Source organism: Vipera berus (genome assembly GCF_964194415.1).
Source record: "Vipera berus genome assembly, chromosome: 1".
Taxonomy (NCBI): Eukaryota; Metazoa; Chordata; class Lepidosauria; order Squamata; family Viperidae; genus Vipera; species Vipera berus.
This window is the reverse complement of record NC_138202.1, coordinates 300,129,068-300,154,712: the sequence shown is the minus strand read 5'-3', so window position 1 is coordinate 300,154,712 and position 25,645 is coordinate 300,129,068. Positions and strand designations below refer to the sequence as shown.

The window sequence follows — 25,645 nt, the reverse complement described above, 5'->3', positions numbered from 1 at the left end:
TTAGATCTGTGTTTGCCCAATAAACTTGTAAAAAACCCCAGAAAATTTTGGGTTCAAATGCAAAGAATTTTAAAGACTAAGATTCAACTCAAATCAGAACTTTTCTTGGTTGGAATTAATGGACAGTCAACTAGAAAAGAGTCAGAGATGACTATTTTTATAAGATTACTGCCGCAAGGCTATTATATGCACAAAAATGGAGAGACTCCGATATACCCAAAATGGAGAAATGGTTAATGAAAATGATGGAAGTAGCCCAGATGGTAAAATCAGTCTGCTTGCTTAGAGAATGATCAGCGGTTGTATTTATTAGTGACTGGAAACTCCTTATGAACTTTTTCTGAAGAAAGAAAAAAAAATGAAATTGTGATTTATGGTTTTGATGATAAGAAAGAGTTGCTTATGGAAGAAGGAAATTATAATGCAATTTTAAAGGTAAAATATAAATGCATTTATAACCACTGTCAAAGAGATTGGAAGCTGCTTCTTTATAATCTTTCCTTCTTTGTTTCTTTTCTTTTCCTATTTTCTTTTTAGTCATTATTTTTCATATTCCTTTATTCTCTTCTAATATTGGTATTGCTTTTATTTTGTTAAAAAATTCTCCTTTAAAAATTGTACATCTATGCTGTATATTGTGCAGAGCTGCAGCTGATTCACTGCAAATTTTGCTGGAGGTTTCGGATTCTTGAATATCCTTTCCATAAACAGTTGTGGGCAGCTACTTTAATTTCTAATTCAAAATCTTTGAACTTCCGTTAATGAGGCCACAATGCTCTTTGTTACATAGCATTCAGACTATTTTTTGTTTTTAAAAAAAGAATTTGTACCAGCAGGCTATTAGCTCTGTGATTTCTTCCTTCCCCCCCCCCCCTCCTTTTTTTTAGTCAGTTTTATAAAGCAAAGTCAGGCAAAGTCATATATTTAAAAGCCTGGCTAGCCAAACAATTCTATTTGACTTTATATGGTTACAAGGAACAGAGTATTTCCAACATTTTAGTGAGTTAACAATGCGGAAATTGTAATCTCCTCAGACTCTTGCAAAACCTTATTATGAAGTTAATCCAGAACATTTCTTGAGAGCCCATATTATCTTGTCATTTGTACCATGTATTTACCTGTGGTTTCTTTAACCCCTCTCTGGTTTCCATTGTTACTCCCTTCTTTTTCTGCCATTGCTGCATGTTGGGATGGTGAGGTAGCAATTGTAACAGAAGTCTATGCAAAACCAGAAAGTTGGGCAATAGTACCACTGGTAGAGTAGAACAAAACTGTGAGGTAACTAGGGCCTTTTAGCGTACATTTACAATCGCTCACCTTTCTATGTTTTCAATTCCACCACAGGGGAAGTCCTCCATGCTATGTTTTCCCTCTAAGAAGAAAACACAGCCAGAGACTGATGAGAAAATATGTAAGAGAAACATATATATCAGCACCCTCCCTGGCCTTGCAAAACTACCATCAAAGAGTATCAAGCAGAAAAATAGCTAATCCACAGCTGACAAAAAACTTTAGGAAACAGGAAGACAAATTTTGAGATGGTGTTAATTTAGAACATTTGAGGTTTAAAATTTAAAAAAATTAAATTTTAAACATTAAAAAATGCAAGGTGTGAGATAGCTTACAGGAGGGCAGAGAGAAATGTTGAAGTCCTTGGTGGGTTTATTATGATAGTGCTTTAATAATAACTTCCTTAAGGGTTTTTCCCTACTCCCTGTATAGTCCTGCCCAAATTTCCACCAGCAAGAGCTTACAAACTTCTGTAATAACTTATAATGCCTGCATCAGGGAGATTTTGCATCTTTCAGTCTTCAAAAGTGAAATATTACCTCTCTGATTGACAAAAGGCACAAAAACCAAGTGGGACTCATCTGTTAGTTCATATCAGGAAACAGTAAATACTTCATGCGACAAAGGAAAAATATGTTATAAAATGTTTTTAAACTTTGGAGCTGTCAAATGTATTTGATATGGGAGCTATCCACTCATTTTTCATTATAAATAGCAGCCATCTACAGAATTCAATCCAAAATGAAATATGAACTATCAGCAATCAGAGACTGCAATGTAGATATTTAACAAGAGAAAAATTACTGTTTCCCGCCCCCCTCCTCCCTTGGCTACTTTTGATACAAGAATGACAGAAGTCCTTAGGAATGTGAGCTATTGAATGAAACCAATAAATTTCTCTAGGTCATACCCTCAAAGTTTACATTTGGCTCCTTAGTGTAGTCTACTCCAAAGGAAATAATAGGTTGCATTATATACACATTGCATTATACAGCTGTATTTGCAGATCAGTGAAAAAATCATACCCATTTTAAAGTGTTTTGCTTATCTGAGGATCCGTCTCCCATCACCAGGAAAGAATTTAATAGGCTTAAAAGGCTCCTATTGCTGTACTATTTTTCTGACCCGCTTTGACCAAGGCAAGAAGAAAATGGGAACTGACAAATCCCATCAATCTTCATTATATATAATTCAGAGAGCAAGAATTCAGGGAAGCCAGCATACCGTTGTAGATTTGCCCTCTCATCAATGAGATACAATTTTATCTCTTAGATGCATATTTCATTTCTTTCTTTTGGAGCTCACCCAGCAACTTCCTTTGTAATTTGTTTCCCATAACAACAATCCTTTGGGTCATGTTGGGATGAGAGAGAATGAATGGCCCCACATCTCCCAGGGAGCTTCTACAGCTGAAAGTGAATCAACCTGGGCTCTTTTGGTCCTACATCACTGTTTTTATCCGTAATACCACACGGCCTATTCTTAAAATGTACTCAATATGCTATGGCTTAGCACACTGAGTTTAACTTGTTTACAACACTAAGAGTTATTGACAACAGCTACAAGGAGATAATCATTTAGAAAAGTAGTGACTGAATAGAAATATTTTCTCAGGTAAGTATTTTTTTTTATTCAGCTAGATAGTAGATACTTAAATGCCAAAGGGAATTGTCTCATAAACTAAAGGGAGTGGGGACCAAAATGTAAGACCACAAGAACTTGAAATGAAACCCTTCTCATCATTTTATGCTGCTACCTTCTAGAGCCTTCTACAGATGTAGATCTGGTCATCTGGATGGCCCTTTACTTACTTAGAAAACTGAACCTGTTCATTTTTCTCTTTCATAGGCACAGCACCAAAACTTGTTTGCCGTTTTGATGCACAAGAAACTACATGCAAAAATAAAATGAACTAAGAACAATTCCAAAAACCAGAACAAGTAAAGTTTATCATCTAATTATATCTTTAAAGCATACATACCATTCAGCCACCCCATATGGCCCATCGTAAAATATGCAGTTCCTGGCAATACTTGTTTCATATCCCCAGTTCACATTCACATAATGCTTTAAAAGCAAATGACCAGGTCTCACAAGCAACTTTGTAAAAAACACAAATCCAGCTCAGCCAGGACATCACTGCTTAGGCACGTTCCACTACAGACTGGAATGGCTGATTTAGTGCAAGAGGAGGAAAGATGTGAGAAGAAACACATACTGTAAACAGAATATACACAATGGTTCATAATGCTAAGTCACTCCAGCCATATTTAGAGAAATGTAGCAAGAGAGATAAATTTGCTGTATTCATAATCCTTCACAAAAGTATGCCTCTGCATATTAAGCCAGATACACAAACGCCCAACCTTTCTGTGGCAACACTTCAGCACGCACAATATTAGGTGTGGCATACACCTAATAATAGTCACTAAAAGTCATGGAAGAAAATCTCTAGTGCAGGGTGTTTTTTAAAAAAACACACAAAGTAGGTTTAGTGTTAACCCTACACTGCACAGAAACTATATCTGAGCAACTCTTCTCCAATGTTATCCCTGGTTTAAACCAGTCAGTCTGAATCAGGAATTGTGGTTACTTTAATCTATAATTAAAAGGCACTTCTAAAAAAAAGCCCTTGATTTGATTTGTGTGTTTTAACGAACTATGCTTTAAGGCAATAATGCCCTTGTGAAACAAAATCAACTGCAATTTATTTGAAACTGGAAATTATTTCCAGTGTCTCCCCTGCACCCATTCCATACAAGAAGCAGAGAAGGACAGCACTGAAGCATCATATATATTTTTTTCATTCATGGATATAAGTAGCTGTAGCCTAACCAGTCTTGGCCGATTTGCAAAATGCTGAGCTGAATCAGGGCAAGTTAGCACATGGACAGGAGACCACTAGAAAATTTCCAGGCTGCAGACTAGACTGGAAAGGGGGGGAAAAGTCTGGAAAAGCAAGTGGCAAACCATGTTAGTACTGCTGCCAAGAAAACTAAATAAATAAGATCATGTAATTCACCAGAAATTGAGTTCAGTTTGAGGAAAAGTGTGGGTCCGCATAAAATCCTAACAGATTTCACATGTACAGAAAGAAAATATTCTGACTTCTACCATCTCAGAGCACTGTAAAGACCAGCTACCTTCTTCTAACGTAAGAACATACCAGCAGCTATGGATAAAGGTTACCCACAGGTTAGGAAGTCTGAAGCCACATGGCTACACCTCTCAGCCTGATAGTCTGCCCCATCCTCAATAGAAGAAGGAACTGATCTTCATGCAGGAAGGAAAAAAGGTGTATCACATCTCTCTCCCTCTCAATTACTGGCTAGGTTGGCTAGGGATCTGAGGAATTCCCACACAGTGACTGGGGAGATACTTGGAGAAAGCTTCTCACACACAGGATCATCAAAAATACTTTGCATTCAACAGCAAGACCCAAAAACAGTCACAAGCCATAGAGGAAGGACAGAGCTGGATGCCCTTGAGACCTGAGGAAATTCTGCAGTTTGTTGAAGAATCTGGCTCCAAGGTTTGGAAGGCGTTTCCCCCTGCGGGTCTTTTATTTCATAGAAATACGGGCTGCCAGCACAGACATGTGGTTGTAGACCATATCAGAACATTACTTTTGTTTCACTTTCTACAGCAGAAAGTCATCAAAATAGACTTATCCCATAAAACCCAGGGAAGAATATAAATGCCTACTGGTAGGGAGAACATTGTCCAAAAGAAATTTTTGGACATCCGTGATCTTGTGAACTCCAATGGATCTAAACCACAATGAGATCATTTGTTAACTGTGGAAGAAGGCAGCCTATGGTTGGCTTTCATCCAGTTAGCCTCGGCTGTACTAATACAGAACACTTCAAATTCATAATGCAAGCCAGTCACTTTGTGATAAAAACAGGAGAGGTTTATGTACACTTCATTGCATATGACAGTATTAACTACAGTTTCAAAGCAACCCTGTGGGTCTTGGAAAGCTCCCCTTGCATTCAAAAGCTATTAGCTGCAAAGGCTGGACTCCTAACGAGCCTTTTTCCTGTATAACTCTTCTTCTTTCATTGGCAGACAATCACATTTTTGTAAGTATCCAATAAAATTAAGGCAACAGAGGTCATCTATTAAAATGAAGAATTAGAAAGCATAGCCACAAACTTTCTGCTGGTTGAAAGCCACTTGCAGTGAAGAATCATAAGTAAGTCATGAGCTTACTTTTTTAGAAAATGATGCCCCAGAGGTGTCTCCTTGTTGTTGAAGTCAGGCCAAGACGTACTTACTATGCTATACTACTGGTATCCTGCTAGACCAGGATACTTTGTAAGTACACTTTGTGAGAAAAGTAGAAATGCTGATCTCTATTTATTTCCAGCAGGAAATGAATGTAACATAATTAGTCTGTGCAATTTGTAACTATACGACACAGGAATCATGACCAACTTCATTAAAGAGTACTGGATCAATTCATGGGGGGTAGATCTACAAGGGTATGAAGACTCAGTGTTATGTCTGGGATGACAGCAGAATGTAAGTAGAAGAGGAACAAACTACTGTAGGTCACAGAGGAACAACAGTGGGAGAGAGCTCGGCCACCATTTTTTGCTAGTGAGTATCTGGTCAGCCACTGTGATAAACAAATGCTGGACTAAGACAGACTTTGGCCAGATGCAGTACTGTAAGATGATTCTGGTGTATCTAATGTAACAGCAGAGACAAAGTTTGTTGTAGCATGAGGCATGAGGTAGTGGCCTTAGGCTATAGATGCTAGAGAGAGAGACTAGCATGAAGGGCAGAGTAGTATTTGCTAAATGGTCTACTGATTTGTGTTTGCACAACTAACTTGATATTCTGAGACACTAGTCCATTGGAAAGCAGTATCCTGTCCCCAAGGATTAAACCAGTTTGCACTGCAAATGTTGTCAGGGAATATTTGCAAGGAATGATGGTATATTTTTGTACTTTGCCTTAGCCACCAATGGAAAATCACAATTAAGTCAGAGATCTATAGTAAATGCCAGAAAAAAAATGCCTTTGTTTGGATTCAGAAAATAAGTAGTATTGCATCCAGGTGAACCTCCTAAAAGAAAGCTTATATTTGGGGAGGCAACAGACTTGAACAATCATCAGAGAAATGGCTCTGAAGATATTCTAAGCTAGACTCCAAGATATGTTCTAACTTCCCAAGAAGAGGAGAATTGTAAAGATGCTGACATCTTAAGATGTTCCAGAAGGTTCATGCACAAGAACAGAAATATGGGGTAGAGGTAGCTCTCAGGTACAGAACGGGTATGGAACTAGGTATAAATTTCCAGGTAAATACATACAGAATATAGTACAATGTTTTATGAAATCTAGTGGTTAAGGCAAGAGAGAAAGTGTGTGAGAAAGAGACAGCGTGTTAGTGAGACATCCATACACATATACACACACACATACACATCCCTATGCACCCAAACAAACACATATTCACACACACACAATACCCAACTTTATCTAGATGATTACTTAAGTAGGCAACTTTTCCAATAATCCTGAGCCTAAAGGACTGCCAAAGTTGCAGGCAATGTTGGAGCATAGAACAGGAAGTGGAGGAAATAATGAGGCATAAGGCTATTTTTAAATTTGGCTTTTCCCTTCTGTCCTTTAACAAATGACAACTCTGGATGAGTCTCGGAGAAAGGAAAGGTACGTAATTGCCTACATCAAATTAAGACGATGATAAGAGTCTCAAATTCCACATTAGCTATAATATTGTTCTGATGTAACAATGATTCTCATAAGCTATTGTAATTAATAGCCAGTCCTATAGGAATTGAAGGGAATTAATAGAGTAAAATGAAAATCCTACTCAAGGACTTATGCTACTTTAAAAATGATCTATCAGAAATTATATTCAAAAGAAAAAGGAAATGACATCATGGCCATCCACACTTATGGAAAAGGCATTCAGTCAGTGGTCACCATCTTGTCTTTGGGAAAAGAGATGAACACCACAAGATCACAGTCCTGTGATTAACTGCATACCTGGTTGTAAACTGGTGCTGATTATCTTGCAGTAGTACCAAGTGTCCCAAAAGAATTGTATGCTTTTACATGGTAGTATTTATAGACACATGGTAGTTTTTGTAGCAATGGGAAGTAAAATTAGAAAGACAAGATGGTTACACTTTAGAACAGTACTGTTCTAATTATTATTTCATTTCTAATGCAACCTTCAACCTTTCTTATCCTGGGATTTAAGAAGGTGAAGTTCAATGCATTCAGAGACAAAGAATGCTAAGACTTACTTAGAATTAATATTTGGTGCTAAGTTTCATGGCTTCTTGAAAAATTTTATGTATTTATTTATCTGCGTTTATTACTGTTCAACTCCAATGGACTCTAATGGGATCCTTGATCAAATACTCCTTTAATCCTTAACTCTTCTCTCTTATAGCAATACAGTGCATTAAATATCCTCCTACTCAGCAAATATACAACATCTCAGGCAAAAAATTACCCAAGACTGAACTTTATTATATTATTGTACACCTCCCCAGCACTACCAGAATATGAGGTCTGCCCTATTAGATCAAGGTCTTCCATTTTCTGAATGAAAGACCAACAGTAGTACTGCTAGAGAAAGGTTAGAAACTTGGAAAAACTGGAAAGAATAACAAGAGTTGGAAGGGACCTTGGAGGTCTTCTAGTCCAATCTCCTGCTCAAGCAAGAAACCTTATATCATAAACAGTTGTCCAATCTCTTCTTAGAAACCTCCAGTGTTGGAGCACTCCAACATCTGGAGGCAAGTCGTTCCACTGATTAATTGTTCTAATTGTCAGGAAATTTTTCCTTAGTTCTAGGTTGGTTTTCTCCTTAATTAGTTTACTCCATTGCTTCTTGTCCTGCCTTCAAGTGCTTTGGAGAACAGATTACCCCCTCTTCTTTGTGGCAGCCCCTTAGAAAGCACATAAGGATACATTGCTATGATGATAATGGGTACTTTGCTTATTCTAATGATAATAATAATACAGGTAACATCTTCCTTCTTCTTTACAAACAAGTCTCAGTTCCTGCTGAGTGTCAACAAAATGAGAAGCTATTTTCATCCCTCAAAAACAGACATACAGAGGAAATCCAGAGAATCATTACCCTCTTGCTTCACTATATATATATTTTTTTAATTCCATTTATATCCCGCCCTTCTCCGAAGACTCAGGGCGGCTTACAAGCTTAGCAGTAGCCTTCATTCTATGTATATGCCTGCTTATTAGGGCTTTCACACACACCCCAAGTGGCATTATTACAAAGTCAGCTTAATTGCCCCCAACAATCTGGGTCCTCATTTTACCTACCTCGGAAGGATGGAAGGCTGAGTCAACCTTGAGCCTGGTGGGACTCGAACCTGCACTAATTGCAGGCAGCTGGTGTTACTTAAGGAGGCATTAGCCCACTGCTCCACCAAGGCTCTTTTGGAGGACTTCAACATGCTTTTGAAAACTTCAACATGCTAATGAAAATCAGTTCTGCCTGATTTCCTTCATTATGACTTTCTCTTTCTCTCCTAGCTGAAAGCAACAGTGTGGTTTAGAATAGATGGGTTTACACTCTGCTCAGAAACAGAAGGGAGATGGAGGGACAAAACAGAGTGATCATAACAATGGTTAGATTCACGCTAGATCTAGGATTTTGGGGGCCCTGGGCAGATTACTCCTAAAGTAGAAGATACCAGCCAAGAGTTTATTTTCCCTGTTTCTTCCTCTCTTTGCAAAATAGAAAAGTTAGCATCAACAAGGATGAAGACCTGGTTAATGTCCACCTGCTATTCTCTGCAGCCAACCCACCTATGAGGAAAAACCTTACTGCGCATCCTTCATGCTATAAGAAATAAAACTCCCAATGGTCCAAAACCCTAGCAAGAAAACAAAAACAAAGCTTGCCAATCTTTCCATCATAATGCAGTTCTCCCACAGTAGTCCGGGACTACGCTGAGTTCCTAACAACAGACAACCAGCCAACTGCTTTGAAGGGCCATCTGAAGTCTGTAGTTCATGTAAAATGCCACTCTATTTCATGATACACAATTCCAGATTTTAGAAAATATCTGCAAACTCTCAGGCTCCATACTGATCTCTTCCTGTCCCAATCCTATCCTGCTCTTTGAGCTCTGCTATGTCTCATCCCACAAGAACCAAATTTCCTCCTTTCCAAGTTTTTGTTCTCTATTGCATTACCCAATGGGACATACGTATATGGTGGGACAAAGGTTTCCACTTTGCTAGAAGATACTGAGTTTTATTTCTGGTAAAGGCAGAACCAAGTGAACAAATCAGCTAAATGCTCAGTGTAAAACTTCCCTTTCTATCAAATACACAAAACCATTCCAAGAAATTCTATCCTGAAAGGATCATACTAGCAAAATTGGTCTTAAAGAGGAAAAAATAGCCTTTGTAAGGGTTTTTATTTTAGAGTTTAAATTTATCCAAGTCCTGTTTCAGAACTTAAAGAAATGAAAGACCTAAACTAGAGCGTACAAAAAGACAAAAACTACACAGGCATAATAAATCTCAGAGAAAGGAAAATGACTGTCACTTCAGCTGACTTAAATTTGCATGGATTTCCTTGCAGCAGGAAAACACCACATTTCTTCACAAGATAAATATGAAAATATTGCCTCGCAAGGGATTAGAGGGAGGGGGGGAGGAAAGCTGAGATAACCATTCCTGACACTGAGACCAGAAAAGCAGTGCATTCACATTTTTGCCTAGATTCCATATAGAAAATATTCAGAAATTTGCCCAGCTTCTGGATCACAATAACTAGAATGCAGCAACCTAACTGGATACAGTTATCTATGGCTAATCCTCAACCTGGTCAGTTTCCTTGGGAAAGTATAGTTAACCCAGGTCAATTTGGCTACCTATAACTTATTCATTTACTTTTTCTAGTTTTATTTATTAGATTCCAGTTCAGGAGCTCAAAGCAGGGTACATAATGTTCACTCCTCCCATTTTCCCCCACAACTCCAACCCTAACCTGTGAAATAGGTTAGACCAGGGGCCCCCAACCCCTGATCCGTGGACTAGTACCAGGCTGCAGCATGCCAGCAACCAGTCCGCACAAACAAACAAAGCCCCATCTGTGGGATGCAGGCACCACACAAAACCACGCACCCTCCAGTCCGTGGAAAAACCTTTCTCCACATAACTGATCCCTGGTGCCCAAAAGGTTGGGGACCTCTGGGTTAGGCTGAGAGACATAAGGAAGAAGACTGGCCCAAACTTAGTTATTGAACTTCCATAGCTGAGCATGAACCAGAAACTAGGTCTCCACAGTCCCAGTTCATGACTATCCTGCACTGGCTCTCTATATCTAGCACCAGACCAGGTTAAAATATGACTCCTAGTTGTATACACAAAATATGAAAGATTAAAATTTCAAACAAAATCAATTCACACATATACCGTAATTCTAGTACAATCTAAGCTGAAGTTTAATCTAGAAAAGATCTTTTGGCCAGATCTCTCTCACTTTGCACATAGATTATCAGTGTGTCTAATCAAGGCTCAAACCAAATCAAGGCTCAAATCAAAGGAACAGCATAGTAAGGAGTTAAATATTCCCAGCACCAAGGAATGAAAATGTGGATGTTTGTCCTTACAAAAAACATATTCATTTTTATCTCAAAGTAGCTGAAACAAAATTGCTGAGTAACTTCAATCTTCTAGAAATCAATTGAGTTTTGTTCAGAGCTCTATAACCATCTCTGCACTCCAAAAATTAAAGCTGCAAAGGATTCCTTACTGATTTCTTGGTGGTACAGGATGATTGCCAAAAGAGGTCAAATAAAGATCCAGGAGTTTTACTCCAACTTCTACAGAAACAGTACTAGCTCTGTCCTGCCTACACAGTTCTCAGAATTCTTTAATCAGCCACTCTTACAACCCTGTCTCCATCATTCATAATTCTGTTTAAAAAAGATTTCCTCATTGGGAAAAATATTGTCATTGTTTTTTAAACATATGCTGTACACACACATGTGCAAAACAACACATTGATAATTTCACACAACAAGAGCATAATGAGCTGTGAACACCAGGAACCAACACAGTTTAGGCTACATTAACAAAGGGATAGAATCAAGATCATGTAAAGTGTTAATATCACTTTACAATGCCTTGGTAAGGCCACACTTGGAATACTCCATCTAGTTTTGATCACCACAATGTAAAAAAGATGTTGAGATTCTAGAAAGAGTATAGAGAAGAGCAACAAAGATGATCAGGGGACTGGAGACTAAAACATATAAAGAACGGTTGCTGGAATTGGGTATGTCTAGAAGTTTAATGAAGAGAAGGACGAGGGGTGAAATTATAGCAGTGTTCCAATATCTTAAGGGCTGCCACAAAGAAGAGGGAATCAAACTATTCTCCAAAGTATCTGAAGGCAGGACAAGAAGCAACGGATGGAAACTAACCAAAGAGAGAAACAACCTAGAACTAAAGAGAAATTTCCTGATAGAACAATTAATCAGTGGAAGTTGTGAATGCTCCAACACTGGAAGTTTTTAAGAAGAGACTAGGCAGCCATTTGTCTGAAATGGTATAGGGTTTCCTTCCTGAGCAAGGGGTTGGACCAGATGACCTCCAAGGTCCCTTCCAACATCACCATCATCGTCATCATCATCATCATTATTGTTATTATCATTATCATTTTTGTTATTACTACTACTAGTAGTAGTAAGGGGTGGGATAATCCATATCAAACTTAGAACTCTGTCACATGAAATCCGCATAGCTTTAAAAAGGAGATAGTAGATAGACAGACACAGGTAGTACTCGACACGATCACAATTGAGCCTAAAATTTCTGTTGTTAAGTGGGTTTTGCCCTATTTTATGACCTTTCTTGGCACAGTTGTTAAGTGAATCACTGCAGTTGATAAGTTAGTAACCCAATTGTTAAGTAAATCTGGTTTTTCCATTGACTTTGCTTGTGAGAAGCTGCTAAAAGTGGCCCACCCCTATGTAAACAGAATAGAAAGCTATAAGCCTCCCATTTTGGTTCAGAAGGATTTATAAGTTCTGACAATTTCTCCAAAGGTTTTAAAGAACCAGATCTATCCTGGATCACATCACAACATAACAATTCACTGTTTCCGGAAGCTAGAAGTATAATACTAGGGAATCATGTCTATAACAAATTTCCACTCACATAAACTATCTGTACTCATACCTAGTTCATCTAGCTGTATCTAAGCCAGACAAATACAGATTTATAGCAACAACAATATTTAGCCAACCACTGCCTTATCTGATGGTTAGGGTGAGATGAAAACATAACTCAATTTAAAGTATTTTCTCTTCTATTGGATTTTTATACCACTGTATTTTGTCTATTTTGTCCAGTAACATTTTGTCTTATTTTGTCCAGTTTATTAAAACTCTTACTTTTAAAACATGGAAGATACACAAAGAGTTTTCACTGATGTTGATGCACACTAAAATACACAGTGAGCAATAAAAGACGAATAAAATCTCAAATGCATTTGCAAATGCATGTTCTTCAAAGAGCGCCGTTATTATGCATAACATATCAAAAAAAAGTGCATTTAATTAATTGGGGACCCAGCATGTTGAATGTTAATGGAAGGGAGTGGGCACTAGGGAGTCAGAATGACAGCAGGAATGTTAGTTACTTCAGCCTTTCAATTAAAGCTTCTGGGATTTTCAGGTCCTTGGTAATTATAGATATGAAACTACAGGACACGAGCAATTTCAGGCAAATTAAACATAAGCGGGCAGCTTTATAACTAAGAGGAGAGTCCCTGCTCCCAGTTTTCATTCACATTTCCTTTATACTGAGAATTGTATTTTCAGTTTGCAATAAGCATTTGCCACAGCCAATCAAGTCCCAGCTCATGTTACTGGTATTACAGTATCAGGTTACTATAAAAATGTTCTGCTTCTCTAGCAGCCGATAAAATTGATCCTTTTAAATATTTCCATCAAAAGCTCCCTCACAGGCTTAAAGTTTCCAGTTCACGCAGTCTGGGCGCTTTCTAAGCTTCAGTCAGAAATACCTTTAATAAAACCACTTATTTCCCCTTTTCCTCTCAGCTGTACCTGCAAGACTCTGGCCCCGGAGTTTCTTTAAGGAAGGGCAGTAGGGCAAGAACTGAAATATACTGTAGCATAAACTGCTTCTACCAAGGTTTCCAAAGTTTATTTTTTTAATTAACTGAATAGATAACACAAGAGCCATACCATTTGGTGAGCATTCCAGTTTCATCAATTGCTGCAAAACGTTCGCTCCAAAAAGCTGAAGTTACAGTACTTTCTGCAGATTTCAAAATAAACACAGCCATATGATCAGGCTGTCAAATAGCCAGATCTAGGTAAAGTTACCAGCCACAGAGCTGTACGCATTGGCACACCCACTAAATTTCGCTACATGGCATCCACCCTGTGTATTTGGAAAACCACAAAATGCCAGGTTCAAACCATGTGTGTAACACTAGTGAGATATTCATCGAACTAAGAGCAATTTCTTCCAGTTTGTCCTTAGTCCACCTTGTTCTGCATGGCTACTGCATCAAGCACATAAAATCCACATGCGAGATCATTTAGAAATTGGACAAACTTTCAACCACCTACACATTTCAGAACTGCCAAATACCATAAATGGGGGACTCCAGGGAGAAAGGTCAAAAAAAACGGACAATCCTGGCACAGAATCCCACTGATTTTAGGCCTCCTTTACAAATTAACAATTGTGCTACAACCAATTAGATAACAGTACAAAAGAAACCATTGCACTAGGAAAGATAAGTTCGAGCTTTAGAAAAAATCACAAATCCTCCTTCCATTTCCACTAAAGAGCCAAGGCAGCACAACTAATTTTGTTTTGTTTTGTGCTTTTGATTCAGTTTTGACTCCTGAAGACTATCTGGACAAGTCCTGTGGAGACTACTTGGACAAGTCCTGCAGTTTTCTTTGCAAGATTTCAGAAATGCCTTCTATTACCACTTTCCTAGGGCTGAGAAAAAGTGACTGGCTCATTGTCACCCAGTTGGCTTTGTGTCTCAGTGAGACTAGAATTCACAGTCTCCCAGTTTCTAGTCTGGTGCCTTAATCATCAAACTGGCAAACAGCTGTTAGAGCTTCTTCATTGAATTTCACAAAATAGCACACCACAAAATAAACTTTATTAAATACCTCAAACATGCCTAAATTTCCCCACAATTCATTAAATAGTAATAAAAGGAAAATGTTAGTGTTGCGGGTTAAACTTAAAGAGGTTATGAGAGAAGTACAACTGGGTTTGACAGTCTCTGCTGCCTCCTTCTCCTCTCAGCCAGATAGGATTTGGCTACACTGTGAGTAACAGCATTCTTATGGTCTGCTAGCACAAAGGAGCTAAATGAATCACCATCTCTGCCTAGTTTTCTTGTTGTTGTCGTTGTTGATCTTATAAAGGGCTTACATATCACAAAATGTAGATTTTCTACAAAATGTAGAATTTGCAACACAAGAGGACAATGTCAGATGTCTTCTATGGCCAGGGGAGTCACTTGGGCAGACATGTGGAATCTTTTGATGTTTACCATCCCTAAGTCCTGAGAGCAGGAGTTAATGTTAATGATTGGCAGTAATCCAAGACTTGTATTGCCTTGCTATCACCCCGTGTCAACAATCCTCCTCTTCTATATCTGCTTTGCTTCATCATTTTCCATTTTCTGTATTGTCTCATTAGATAAGCCATAGGCAGCCAGGTTTTCACTAGCACATTTCTTCAAGATTGAAAGTTGTTTACAGGGATATCAGCCCACTGGGACCCCTAAATGGTTTATCAGAACTAAAAGAGGAGTTAGGAAAAATGGCTTTTATTACATCCTTCTTTTGGCACAAACATCCCTGGAATTCAGTTTGTTAGGAAAACATACACATACATATACACAGTTGGGGAAGCACTCAAATGTAAAATTTTGCGTCATGCTCAGGGTTCAACTGATGATCACGTTCAGAGAACAGAAAAAAAAACCCTCCCTTTCCCTTAATCAGTCTAGTAATCCTTACTACTGACCAAATTCAGACATGATGCTAAAACATGGTTTTCTTTAATTAAGACTTATAGAACTGATCACAATTGCTTGGGTTTGTATAATAGAGTCATACATAACCGCAGAGTTCACACAACATAATAAATCAAAACCCATCATATACTATGGATAAGGATATTATGTGAACTCTGCCATTCAAATTTCCTCTACACTCAACCTTATTATTCTATTAAAGTATTTCTCCAAGTATGCAAACATCGCTGCAAAAGCATCTTCCTCTCCTCTAGTCCGTTTTCTAATGATCAGAATTCTACTATAATAAACTTCCATTCTGCATATTCATAAAGGATTTGTCTTCTCATTACACCAATTTCCTCAGTAACCATCCACCACACATTCTTTTTTTAAAACAACAGCAAAAAAGGCTTCTTGTTCTGGTGCCTTACAGATCACTAATATTATGCACATTTCTGAAATCAACTGCTCAGAAGACAAAATACCAGAAGAAGTAGGTCAAACTGGAATTTAAAATGTTTTCTTTATTTAGCCCTATGCAGCATTAAAACCTTCCTTTCCAGAACTGAACCCATTATATTATAGTTCAGACAGATCATAATTAGTGTTTCATGGTAACACCTTTAGATAAGAGTTCCTAACCCCCAGCCTATCCGCATAATTATAAAGAGAATTTTAGAAGCCCTTGCTTCTGTTACTGAGTCAGCCGCTTGCAGCTGGGTTTAATACTAAACTGCATTTAATAAAAAGTGTTAAGTTTCCCTTAACAATCATACTGGCAAAAGAGAATGAAGCATGTGTGAGTGTGTGTGTGTGCAGTACAGTACACTCATCTGAAACTCACTGCAACTCTTCTCTCTAGCACTAAACCCTATACTTGCATGCTAGTTCCATGGATGAATTCATACTACCATTTCTGGTGATGGATGTTTACGGGAGCACCTTTTGCCGACATTAACCTCCCATCGTCCTGTGCGCTCCCACAGAGAGGGCCTCCTCAGTGTGCCATCGGTCAAGGAATGTTGACTGGTGGCCCCCAGGGGGAGAGCATTCTCTGTGGGTGCGCCTGCCCTCTGGAATCAGCTTCCGGTGAGCTCCGGATGGCTCCCGACCTTCGCTCGTTTCGCCGCGACCTGAAGACTTGGTTGTTTGAACAGGCTGGCCTGGACTGAGGGATTGGATTTTAGTGTTTAAATTTTAAAAACATTTAAATTTTAGATTGTATTTATTACTTAAGGCTATTGATTTAATCTTAATTTTTATACCTTGCCTGTTGTTAGCGTTTTAATTGCCCTGTACACCACCCCGAGTCCTTGGAGAGGGGCGGTATATAAATCTAATAAAATAAATAAATAAAATAAATGTGTCAAAAGGAACACAACCTGTTGATGAGTTAACCAGGCAAAGGCAGTAATTTCTGCATGGCTTGCGGTGCCAAGACCACTAGATCTCAGAGAAACTTTACTCTGGAAGTAGCCTTAGAAATCTTAAGATGCCTTTGCCTTGACTGCTTCAGAATTCTCCAAGAGATTAATGTCCAACAGGATGCATTCATTTGGAGAGTCTGGAATATTTTGAGGAGGAAGATGCTTGGTGGATTGCAGCAATAAAGAGTCCTCTGACCCCCATCCTTCACATTTATTACCAAAATGATTTATCAGCTAAGATAAGAAAAAGCAATCGGCCATGTATCTTTATATTTTTGTCAGTATAGCAAAATAAACTGTGGCGTGCATAACTGCCCCATGTTGTATAAGAAATTCTTAAGAAACAGACAATGCAAACTTTCATCTGCATTCTTAAAATATGCTTTGTGCAAAGATTAAGGCTGCTGGATAAATCTTACAAAAGCAGATGCAGCAAATATAAACGTTTCCCCCCCCAAGACAAAACCAAACATTTTAGATTGAGCCCTTCCTGCCCTACAGAACAGAATAGAAAACCCAGATATATAAAAATTGGCCATATTGTGCCCAGAAAGTGCAAAAATTAGCCAGTAGGTCCAGCCTGGGATTCAAAGTAGGAATCCAGGTTGAAGTACCGCTGAAGCTTCTCAGCCTCATAAACAGCTCAAGTCAATTTTAATTGTGTCTTTTTAGTTGAGAGAGAGGGGCCTTGGAGTCCTAGTGGAGGATCACTTAACCATGGGCCAGCAGTGTGCAGCAGCAGACAAAAAAACTAATACAATCCTGGTTTGTATAAACAGAGGCATAGAATCAAGAACATGCAAAGTATTAGTACCGCTTTATAAAATCCTAGTAAGACCACACCTGGAATACTGCAGCCAATTTTGGTCACCATATCACTAAAAAGATGTTAAGAATTTGGGGGGGAAAAATCAGAAAAGAGCAGCTAAGATGATCAAAGGCCTGGAGAATAAAACATACAAAGAATGACTGCAGGACTTGGGTTTGGCTAGTCTAAAGAAAAGAAGAAATAGGGGAGACATGATAGCAGTATTCCAGTATTTGAGGGGCTTCCACAAAGAAGAGGGGGTCACTTTAGTCACCAAAGCACCAGAGGGCAGGACAAGAAACAATGTATCCTAATTTACAGTCTAAATGTTGGAGATGTGGTAGCTTAGAAGCTACCTATTTTCACATGTGGTGGACTTGTAGAAATATAAAAGCTTTTTGGATCAAAATTTGGTGGAACATTCAAAAAATTTTTAAGAGAAAGATAAAGGTTTTCTCCGCAATTGTTTTTATTGGGTATTGTAGATTGTGATGTTAAAGAAACTAACTTGATGTTGAACATGATAACAGCAGCACGGTTACTGGTGGGACAATATTGGAAGAAGGATAGTTTGCCTACTATAGAAGAATGGGTGTTTAAAGTTTCGAATCTTGCAGAAATGTCTAGGATTTCTGCTTATTTGAAAGATCATTCACAGGAAAGATATATTTCAGTTTGGAGGAGATGGATAGATTATATTCAGAACAAATATGGGACCAAAAAGTTCCATTTAGCTTATGAGTAGATTTTAGTGGGATATTGTTATTGGTACTTTGTATGCAGTTATGTTAAAGGGGAGTTAAAGCACATTATGAATTTGGTTAATTGTATATTATGCATAATTTTTATTTAGAATATGATTATTGTAACTATAATCCTGTATTTAGCTCTGGGAAGTGGGGGGGAAAGTGGGTGGGTTTGGGGTGGGAGGGATTTGGGGATAATTTTGTTTTTGTAAAACTCTTTAATAAAAAAAAGAAACAATGGTTGGAAACTGATCAAAGAGAGAAGCAATCTGGAATTAAGGAGAAACGTCCTGACAGTGAGGACAATTAACCACTGGAACAGCTTGCCCACAGAAATTGTGGGTGCTCCATCACTGGAGATTTTAAAAAAGAGGCTAGACAGTCACTGACCATCTTATTTGTCTCTTGAGAAAACTATATGCGGATCAAGAAGCAACAGTGAGAACTGGACACAAAACCACTAATTGGTTCAAAATTGGGAAAGGAGTCCGGCAAGGCTGTATACTGTCGCCCTGCCTATTTAACTTATATGCAGAGCACATCATGAGAAAGGTAGGGCTAGATGGATCAAAAGCTGGAATTAAGATTGCCGGAAGAAACATCAACGACCTAAGATATGCAGATGATACCACTCTAATGGCAGAAAGTGAAGAGGAACTAAAGAGCCTCTTGTTGCGGGTGAAGAAGGAGAGTGCAAAAGTTGGCTTGAAACTTAACATTAAGAAAACCAAGATCATGGCATCCGGCCCTCTCAATTCCTGACAAACAGATGAGGAAGAAATGGAGGTAGTGACAGATTTTATTTTCCTGGGCTCTAAGATCACTGCAGCTGGGGACTGCAGCCAAGAAATTAAAAGACGCTTGCTCCTCGGGAGGAAAGCCATGGCAAATCTAGACAGCACACTAAAAAGCAGAGATATCACCCTGTCAACAAAAGTGCATATAGTCAAGGCTATGGTCTTCCCAGATGCAATGTATGGCTGTGAAAGTTGGACCATAAGAAAGGCTGAGCGCCAAAGAATTGAGGCCTTTGAACTATGGTGCTGGAGAAGACTCCTGTGAGTCCCTTGGACTGCAAGGCGATCAAACCGGTCAGTCCTAGAGGAGATCAACCCTGACTGCTCTTTAGAAGGCCAGATCCTGAAGTTGAAACTCAAATACTTTGGCCACCTAATGAGAAGGAAGGACTCACTGGAGAAGAGCCTAATGCTGGGAAAGGTTGAGGGCAAGAGAAGAAGGGGACGACAGAGAATGAGGTGGCTGGATGGAGTCACTGAAGCAGTAGTTGTGAGCTTAAATGGACTCCAGAAGATGGTAGAGGACAGGAAGGCCTGGAGGAACATTGTCCATGAGGTCGCGATGGGTCGGACACGACTTTGCAACTAACAACAACAAGACAGTCACTTGTCTAAGATGGTATAGGTTCTCCTGCTTGAGCAGGGGGCTGGACTAGAAGACCTCCAAGGTGCCTTCCAGTTCTATTCTACTCTATTCTAGTTTTATGATCTTTACCTGAAAAACCACCCAAAGTGACTTGTATTGTGCTACAGGTGATGCCTAAATTTGATGAATATGATAAATATGGAACATAACCAATAAATGGGACCCACCATCACCTAGGTCCTAGGAAATTGTATCTATTGCTGAATTGCTCTTCCTGTTCAGACAAAAAAATCAACTTTCAAATGCACTGTGTCACTGCACAGGCACCACATTTTTAAATGGCATGTTCTATATGTCCCTGAGACTCAAATTTCTTTTAACTGCAATACTTTGCATAATCCCCCTTTCCTCAATCGGTGTGATCCAGATGGTCAAGAATCCCAATTTCCAGAATTTTAGAGAACTTTGTGTAATTTGTCAACCCTTCCAAGGAAGAGAAGAATGATATCAGACTTAAAACAAAAAACATTTGTCTTCTTTGTCAACATTCTCTATTGCCAGTCTTCCAGCAGTCACCCCAAATATTTGGCTGCACAAAGATCTTACTTTGCAGCAAGGTGGTCTTAGCTTAAACAAGGTACCACTTCACATTGTTTTTCATTTTATTCATTCCCACACAGAGAAGAGCAACAAAGATGATTGGGGGACTGGAGGCTAAAACATATAGGGAACGGTTGCTGGAATTGGGTATGTGTAGTTTAAGGAAGAGAAGGGTGAGGGGTGACATGATAGCAGTGTTCCAATATCTCAGGGGCTGCCACAAAGAAGAGGGAGTCAAGCTATTCTCCAAAGCACCTGAAAGCAGGACAAGAAGCAACGGATGGAAACTAGCCAAGGAGAGAAGCAACCTAGAACTAAGGAGAAACTTCCTGACAGTTAGAACAATTAACCAGTGGAACAACCTGCCTCCAGAGGTGGTGAATGCTCCAACACTGGAGGTTTTTAAGAAGAGACTGGACAGCCATTTGCCTGAAATGGTATAGGGTTTCCTGCCTGAGCAGGGGGTTGGACTAGATGACCTCCAAGGTCCCTTCCAACTTCTTCTTCTTCTTCTTATTATTATTATTATTATTATTATTATTATTATTATTGTTGTTGTTGTTGTTGTTGTTGTTGATATTGTTGATATTGTTATTGTTATTGTTAGAGGAACAATAACAGGTTATTTCCTGTATGGCCCCTGACCTCAATTGGCCATTCATATTCCAGAATACCTTTTTAAGAATCTCTCAACTCTGTTGCCGATATGGCCTATCACTGCAAAAGGAATTGGGGGACAGGTTTGTGGAGAAAGGAAAAAGCCCAGTGTGTGCGCCTACAATAGGCCCAAATTCAGGGCTGCATGAGCTGCAATCTAGAGGCACAAAGGAACATTTCATTTCCCCACTCCCCACTGCAATCCTCAAACATCCCCCCAAAAGCTGCTCCAGTGGGTCCCTCCAAGTTTTATGAATAGAATCTAAGTGTGCAGTAAGTACTCAGAGGAAGAGGGAAAAAAGCCAGTTCTCCTATGAAAGGGGAGTCTGTCAGCAGGAACAGAACGCTGGATTTCACTAAGCCTTAAGAAGTATAAGTAGGTCTGAAAATATACACATCCCCTGCCAGCTGTGTGTAAAGATAACCTTCTGGTATGATGTGCCGCATCACTTAGCAACACCCATAACAGCAAAAAAAAAACTTCAATGAATTCTAAATGCCAAAAACCTGAATGAGCAAATTTCATGACATGTTTTCAGTAGCTTTTCCGAGATTTATTGTTTGCGCTGAGAAGAGTAAGTCAGTGAGTGATCTCCCAACCTCAGAATGTTAAGGTTACAGAGCTTTAGAAACATTACTCTGCATATTCAGATAATGCCATTCCTGGATCTGCCTTAGAAATCTCAAAATCTGAAATTCTACAGACACAATCAAGCTCTGATATTAAAGCATCCGCGGCTTGAACCACACTTTTCTACTAGCACCAGACTAACTGTATTTGCAATAACACATGCATTTTTCTTCAACCTGAAATGAAGAAAACAGGGATAGTAAAAGGTTGCTTTTCAGCATCAATAAAAAAAAGCAAGAAAGATCAACTTTTATATCCTGTTCTTGGCCATATCTCGTACTCAGCTCTGGAGAGAGAGAGAAAAAAAACAGCTCAGCAGGAAAGGATGTTCTTTGTATTTATGAATCCAGCAATGCAACTACCCTATTAGAAAGCCTTATTAACCCCACTCAAAAACTGTACTGTAGAGATTCAAGACTTGATACTAAACAAGGAGACCAGATGAGGCTCAATGGCTCATTTCTTCAGAGCCACAAACTGGCTCTTGATAGGTTATGCTATTTCTTTTCATGCCGAGAAGACAGTCCTTCAGCCTTTTTAAAGAAAACCTTTAGAAGGGCTAACAAATCATAGCCAGGCCAATTAAAGTCCTGGGAATCAAGAGGAGCAAATTCATTCTCCAAATGCCAATCTCAAGCACCATCTGCCTATAGGAAGCTCTGCTGGTGCCAAGTCTCTGGGCCCATTGTCAGTATGGAGACTGGCTGGCATCAGTATTCTCTGGTCTCAGGCAGGACTTTTTCCAGTCTAGCCTGGAGGTACTGCATACCAGCCTGTCATCTTTCTACAAGCAAAGCAACGTGTTTTGACCCTAAGCTACAACCCCTTCCCAGTGGAGAGGGATAACGAATTTAATGATCTGATGATTGGATTGGAGGTACAAAAACTACAGAAAGGAAATAGAAATTCAACAGGTGGGGGAACATAACAGGTTGGAGCTATATTCAGTAGCCACAGAACAGAAAATCAACTGCAGACAGTAGAGGCAGAAAATCAGAGGGAAGGAATCAATCAGTATCCTGACGAGACAACATGAAGGCTGGCACTTCTGGAGAGGATCACTCAACCCTGCAAAGATTATGGCCATTTATGGGATGAAGAAGTTGGCAAGATATTGCCATTGACTGAAGTCTTCAAGCAACTGGATATTAATATACAGGTAGTCCTCGACTTACGAGCACAATTGAGCCCAACATTTCTGTTGTTAAGTGAGACATTTGTTAAGTGAGTTTTGCCCCATTGAACAACATTTCTTGCCACAGTTGTTAAGTGAATGACTGCAGTTGATAAGTTAGCATCCTGGTTGTTAAGTAAATCTTAACAATCTTCCCCATTGACTTTGCTTGTCAGAAGGTCACAAAAGGGGATCGCATGAACACACACACACACACACACACACACACACGGGACACAGCAAAGGTCATAAATATGAACCAGTTGCCAAGCATCTGAATTTTGGTCACGCGATTCTGGGAATGCTACAAAGGTTGTAACTCTGAAAAACGGTCATAAGTCACATTTTTTCAGTACTGTTGTAACTTTGAACGTTCACTAAACAAACTGTTGCAAGTCGAGAATTACCTGTATGCCCAAGACCCCACAAAAAAAATGGGAGAAGAAATATCATTGCCGGTCTTGGGCATCCTGTTACTTAATCTTCAGTCCAAGGAACAGCTCTGTGCAAAAGACTGCTCACTATAAAGATCGCTCACTGAAAAGATTTGCTCACTAAAAAGATTGCTCACTAAAGATGAATTCTGCATTCTACTCTGGGGGACAGTCCTTTCACCGAACAGAGACCTGCCATCTGAGCCTAGTCTGGCGCATTTCCCAAACTTGATATGCTTAGCAACTAAACACACCTTTTTAAAATTATGTTGGAAGAATTCCAAATCAATATATTTCAACAACATGCAAAGGCAGATTATTATATATGGAATGATAATTATATATGATCCTCCAGTAATACTGTGAAATAATTCTTATACAGCTGTCATCAAAAGAAAAGAGAAAAAAGAGAAAAGAGAAAAGAGAAAAGAGAAAAGAGAAAAGAGAAAAGAAGAGAAAAGAAAGCGTTCCTTCACATTCGACAGAGCGATAGTACTTCCTCACTCATTTGATCAGCCTAATCATCAGCTTAGCCCAGGCACCCTTCTCTAGTACCAATTCAAGCGCAACTGAATTATTCAACTTACCAAGTTGCCCCTTTTTACACCCGGCCATCCCCCAGCGTCGCAGCGACGCCCCCTGCCGTACCTGATTGGACCCGGCAGGAGTAGTCCCAGCTGAGCTCGGATCAGCCGATTCTTAACAACTGGCGACGAAACGGATTTAGAAACCTCAACTTCACGTATCAACGCCCCTGCTTTTACTTAGGAAGGTTTCCGTGTCGTCCCCCCCCCCCGCCCTCCAATTATAGCCCGAAGCGCAACGCAACATTTAAAAGCCAGGCAAACAATCAGTCGAAGCAAAGTTTGTTTTTTTTTTAGCCTCTGCAATCCGGTAGTACCCCGAGAATAAACCTCACCAGGCGCCGCCCGATTGACTTGGGAGTCCTTGTGCCCGAAATGACGTTTCTAAGCAATCCCCCGGTCCGCCCTTGAACGGTCTGCAGTGAATCGCCCCAAAAAAGCTGCGCGCCCTTCCGAAGTGAGCTCGTCGCCTTTTGCTCGCACCACCGGCCCCTTCGCTCGCCTCGCTCGCTTTTCGTTTCTCAGCCCCGCTGCAAAGAGTTAATGCGGAAAGGGGGATTTTTTACTTATTTATTTATTTGGGGGGGGGGGAAGGGAGTATACAATTTTAAGAAGCTCCCTTCTCCGTTGCAGTTCGTCTTTGGTCAGCTGTCCTGTATAGGAGACTGCATCAAACCAACTTGCGAAGAATTATTATTATTATTATTATTATTATTATTATTATTATTATTATTATTATTATTATTATTATTATTATTATTATTATTATTATTATTAATTATTATTATTAATTATTATTATTAGTAGTAGTAGTAGTATTAGTAGTATTATTAGTATTATTAGTATTATTAGTATTATTAGTATTTTTAAAGGCCCAGCAAAGGCATTCCCATTCGCCTGACTTACCAAGCTCCTCCATGCAGGATGCCGGGATGGGGGGGGGACCGGGGGGCTGGTGGGAGGTTTTATTTATCTATCTTCTGGCTGGCTTCTCTCCGTTGTCCAGCTGAGGACTCCCGACCTGCCATCCCTTGTCAGCGGGTCCACTCCCTCCGCAAACCTCCCCGCGGGATTTCGCACCGGCGGGGCAAACTCTACTCCTCGGGGGTGGGGCGGGGGGGGCGCAGAGGCGGGCGGCGTGGACGCGCCCTTGGAAGATCGAAGTAGGACTTGTTTTCCGCTGCCAGTCGGCGGCCGCTTTACCAGCCCCGCAAGCGGAGCTAGGCGGCGGGGCTCGCCTTCGCCGCTACCGTGCTACCCTCTCTTAAAGGGGCCGGCCCCAGTTCCAAGCGGAGGAAAAGCAGCGCGGCTTTTCACCGCTTGGCCGCTGCGGGGAAGCTCCCGAATTCGGGCGACGTTTAAAAGAAGGGGAGCCTCGATTCTCCTGACTGAGGACGGCTCTGGGGTGGGCGCCAAGTTGCTCTAGCAGCCCCAGCAAGACGAGGAGCCCAGCTTTTCGCTCGCTGCTGGTTTGAGTCGCTTCCCCGCTTAGCCTCCAGCCTCCCCCCCTCCCTCCCTCCCAACCCACCCCTGAGTCAAATACTGCATCCTGCACCCTAAATGTCTACCTTGATGATTCAGTTCCTGCCTCTGTTCCCAGAGGATCGTTCCTCTTAAAGCTCTGAAAATCCCGTCTGTCAAGAGATGCTAAGGTTGCCGGAAGACAAGTAAAGGGAGACTGTGTATAGTTAGATGTGTGAAGCAGCTTTTCCCAGCCACCAGTACGCTGTGGACAACTACCTGACTCCATGGGCTTCGTGTTCAGTTCTTCCAACGTATCCAAAGATTTTATTGCTACAGGCTCGGGGTGATGGCCCAGATGTGGAAAGCCGCTGACATTTTGATTTAAACAGGT

The 25,645-nt window shown here is 40.0% G+C and overlaps 1 long non-coding RNA gene across 2 annotated transcripts; it reads right to left on the bottom strand.

Moving 5' to 3' along the window:
• Nucleotides 1-316: 316 nt before the first annotated feature.
• On the bottom strand, nucleotides 317-24,871 carry LOC308659392. 2 transcript variants are annotated; one of them, XR_014024519.1, is made up of 3 exons: nucleotides 24,697-24,871; nucleotides 1,318-1,372; nucleotides 317-340 (listed from the first exon to the last, which is right to left on the bottom strand). It is a non-coding gene; the product is annotated as an uncharacterized lncRNA (long non-coding RNA). The 2 variants fall into 2 exon arrangements; XR_014024520.1 differs by lacking the exon at nucleotides 317-340 and adding an exon at nucleotides 1,159-1,218.
• Between the last annotated feature and the right edge of the window lie 774 nt (nucleotides 24,872-25,645).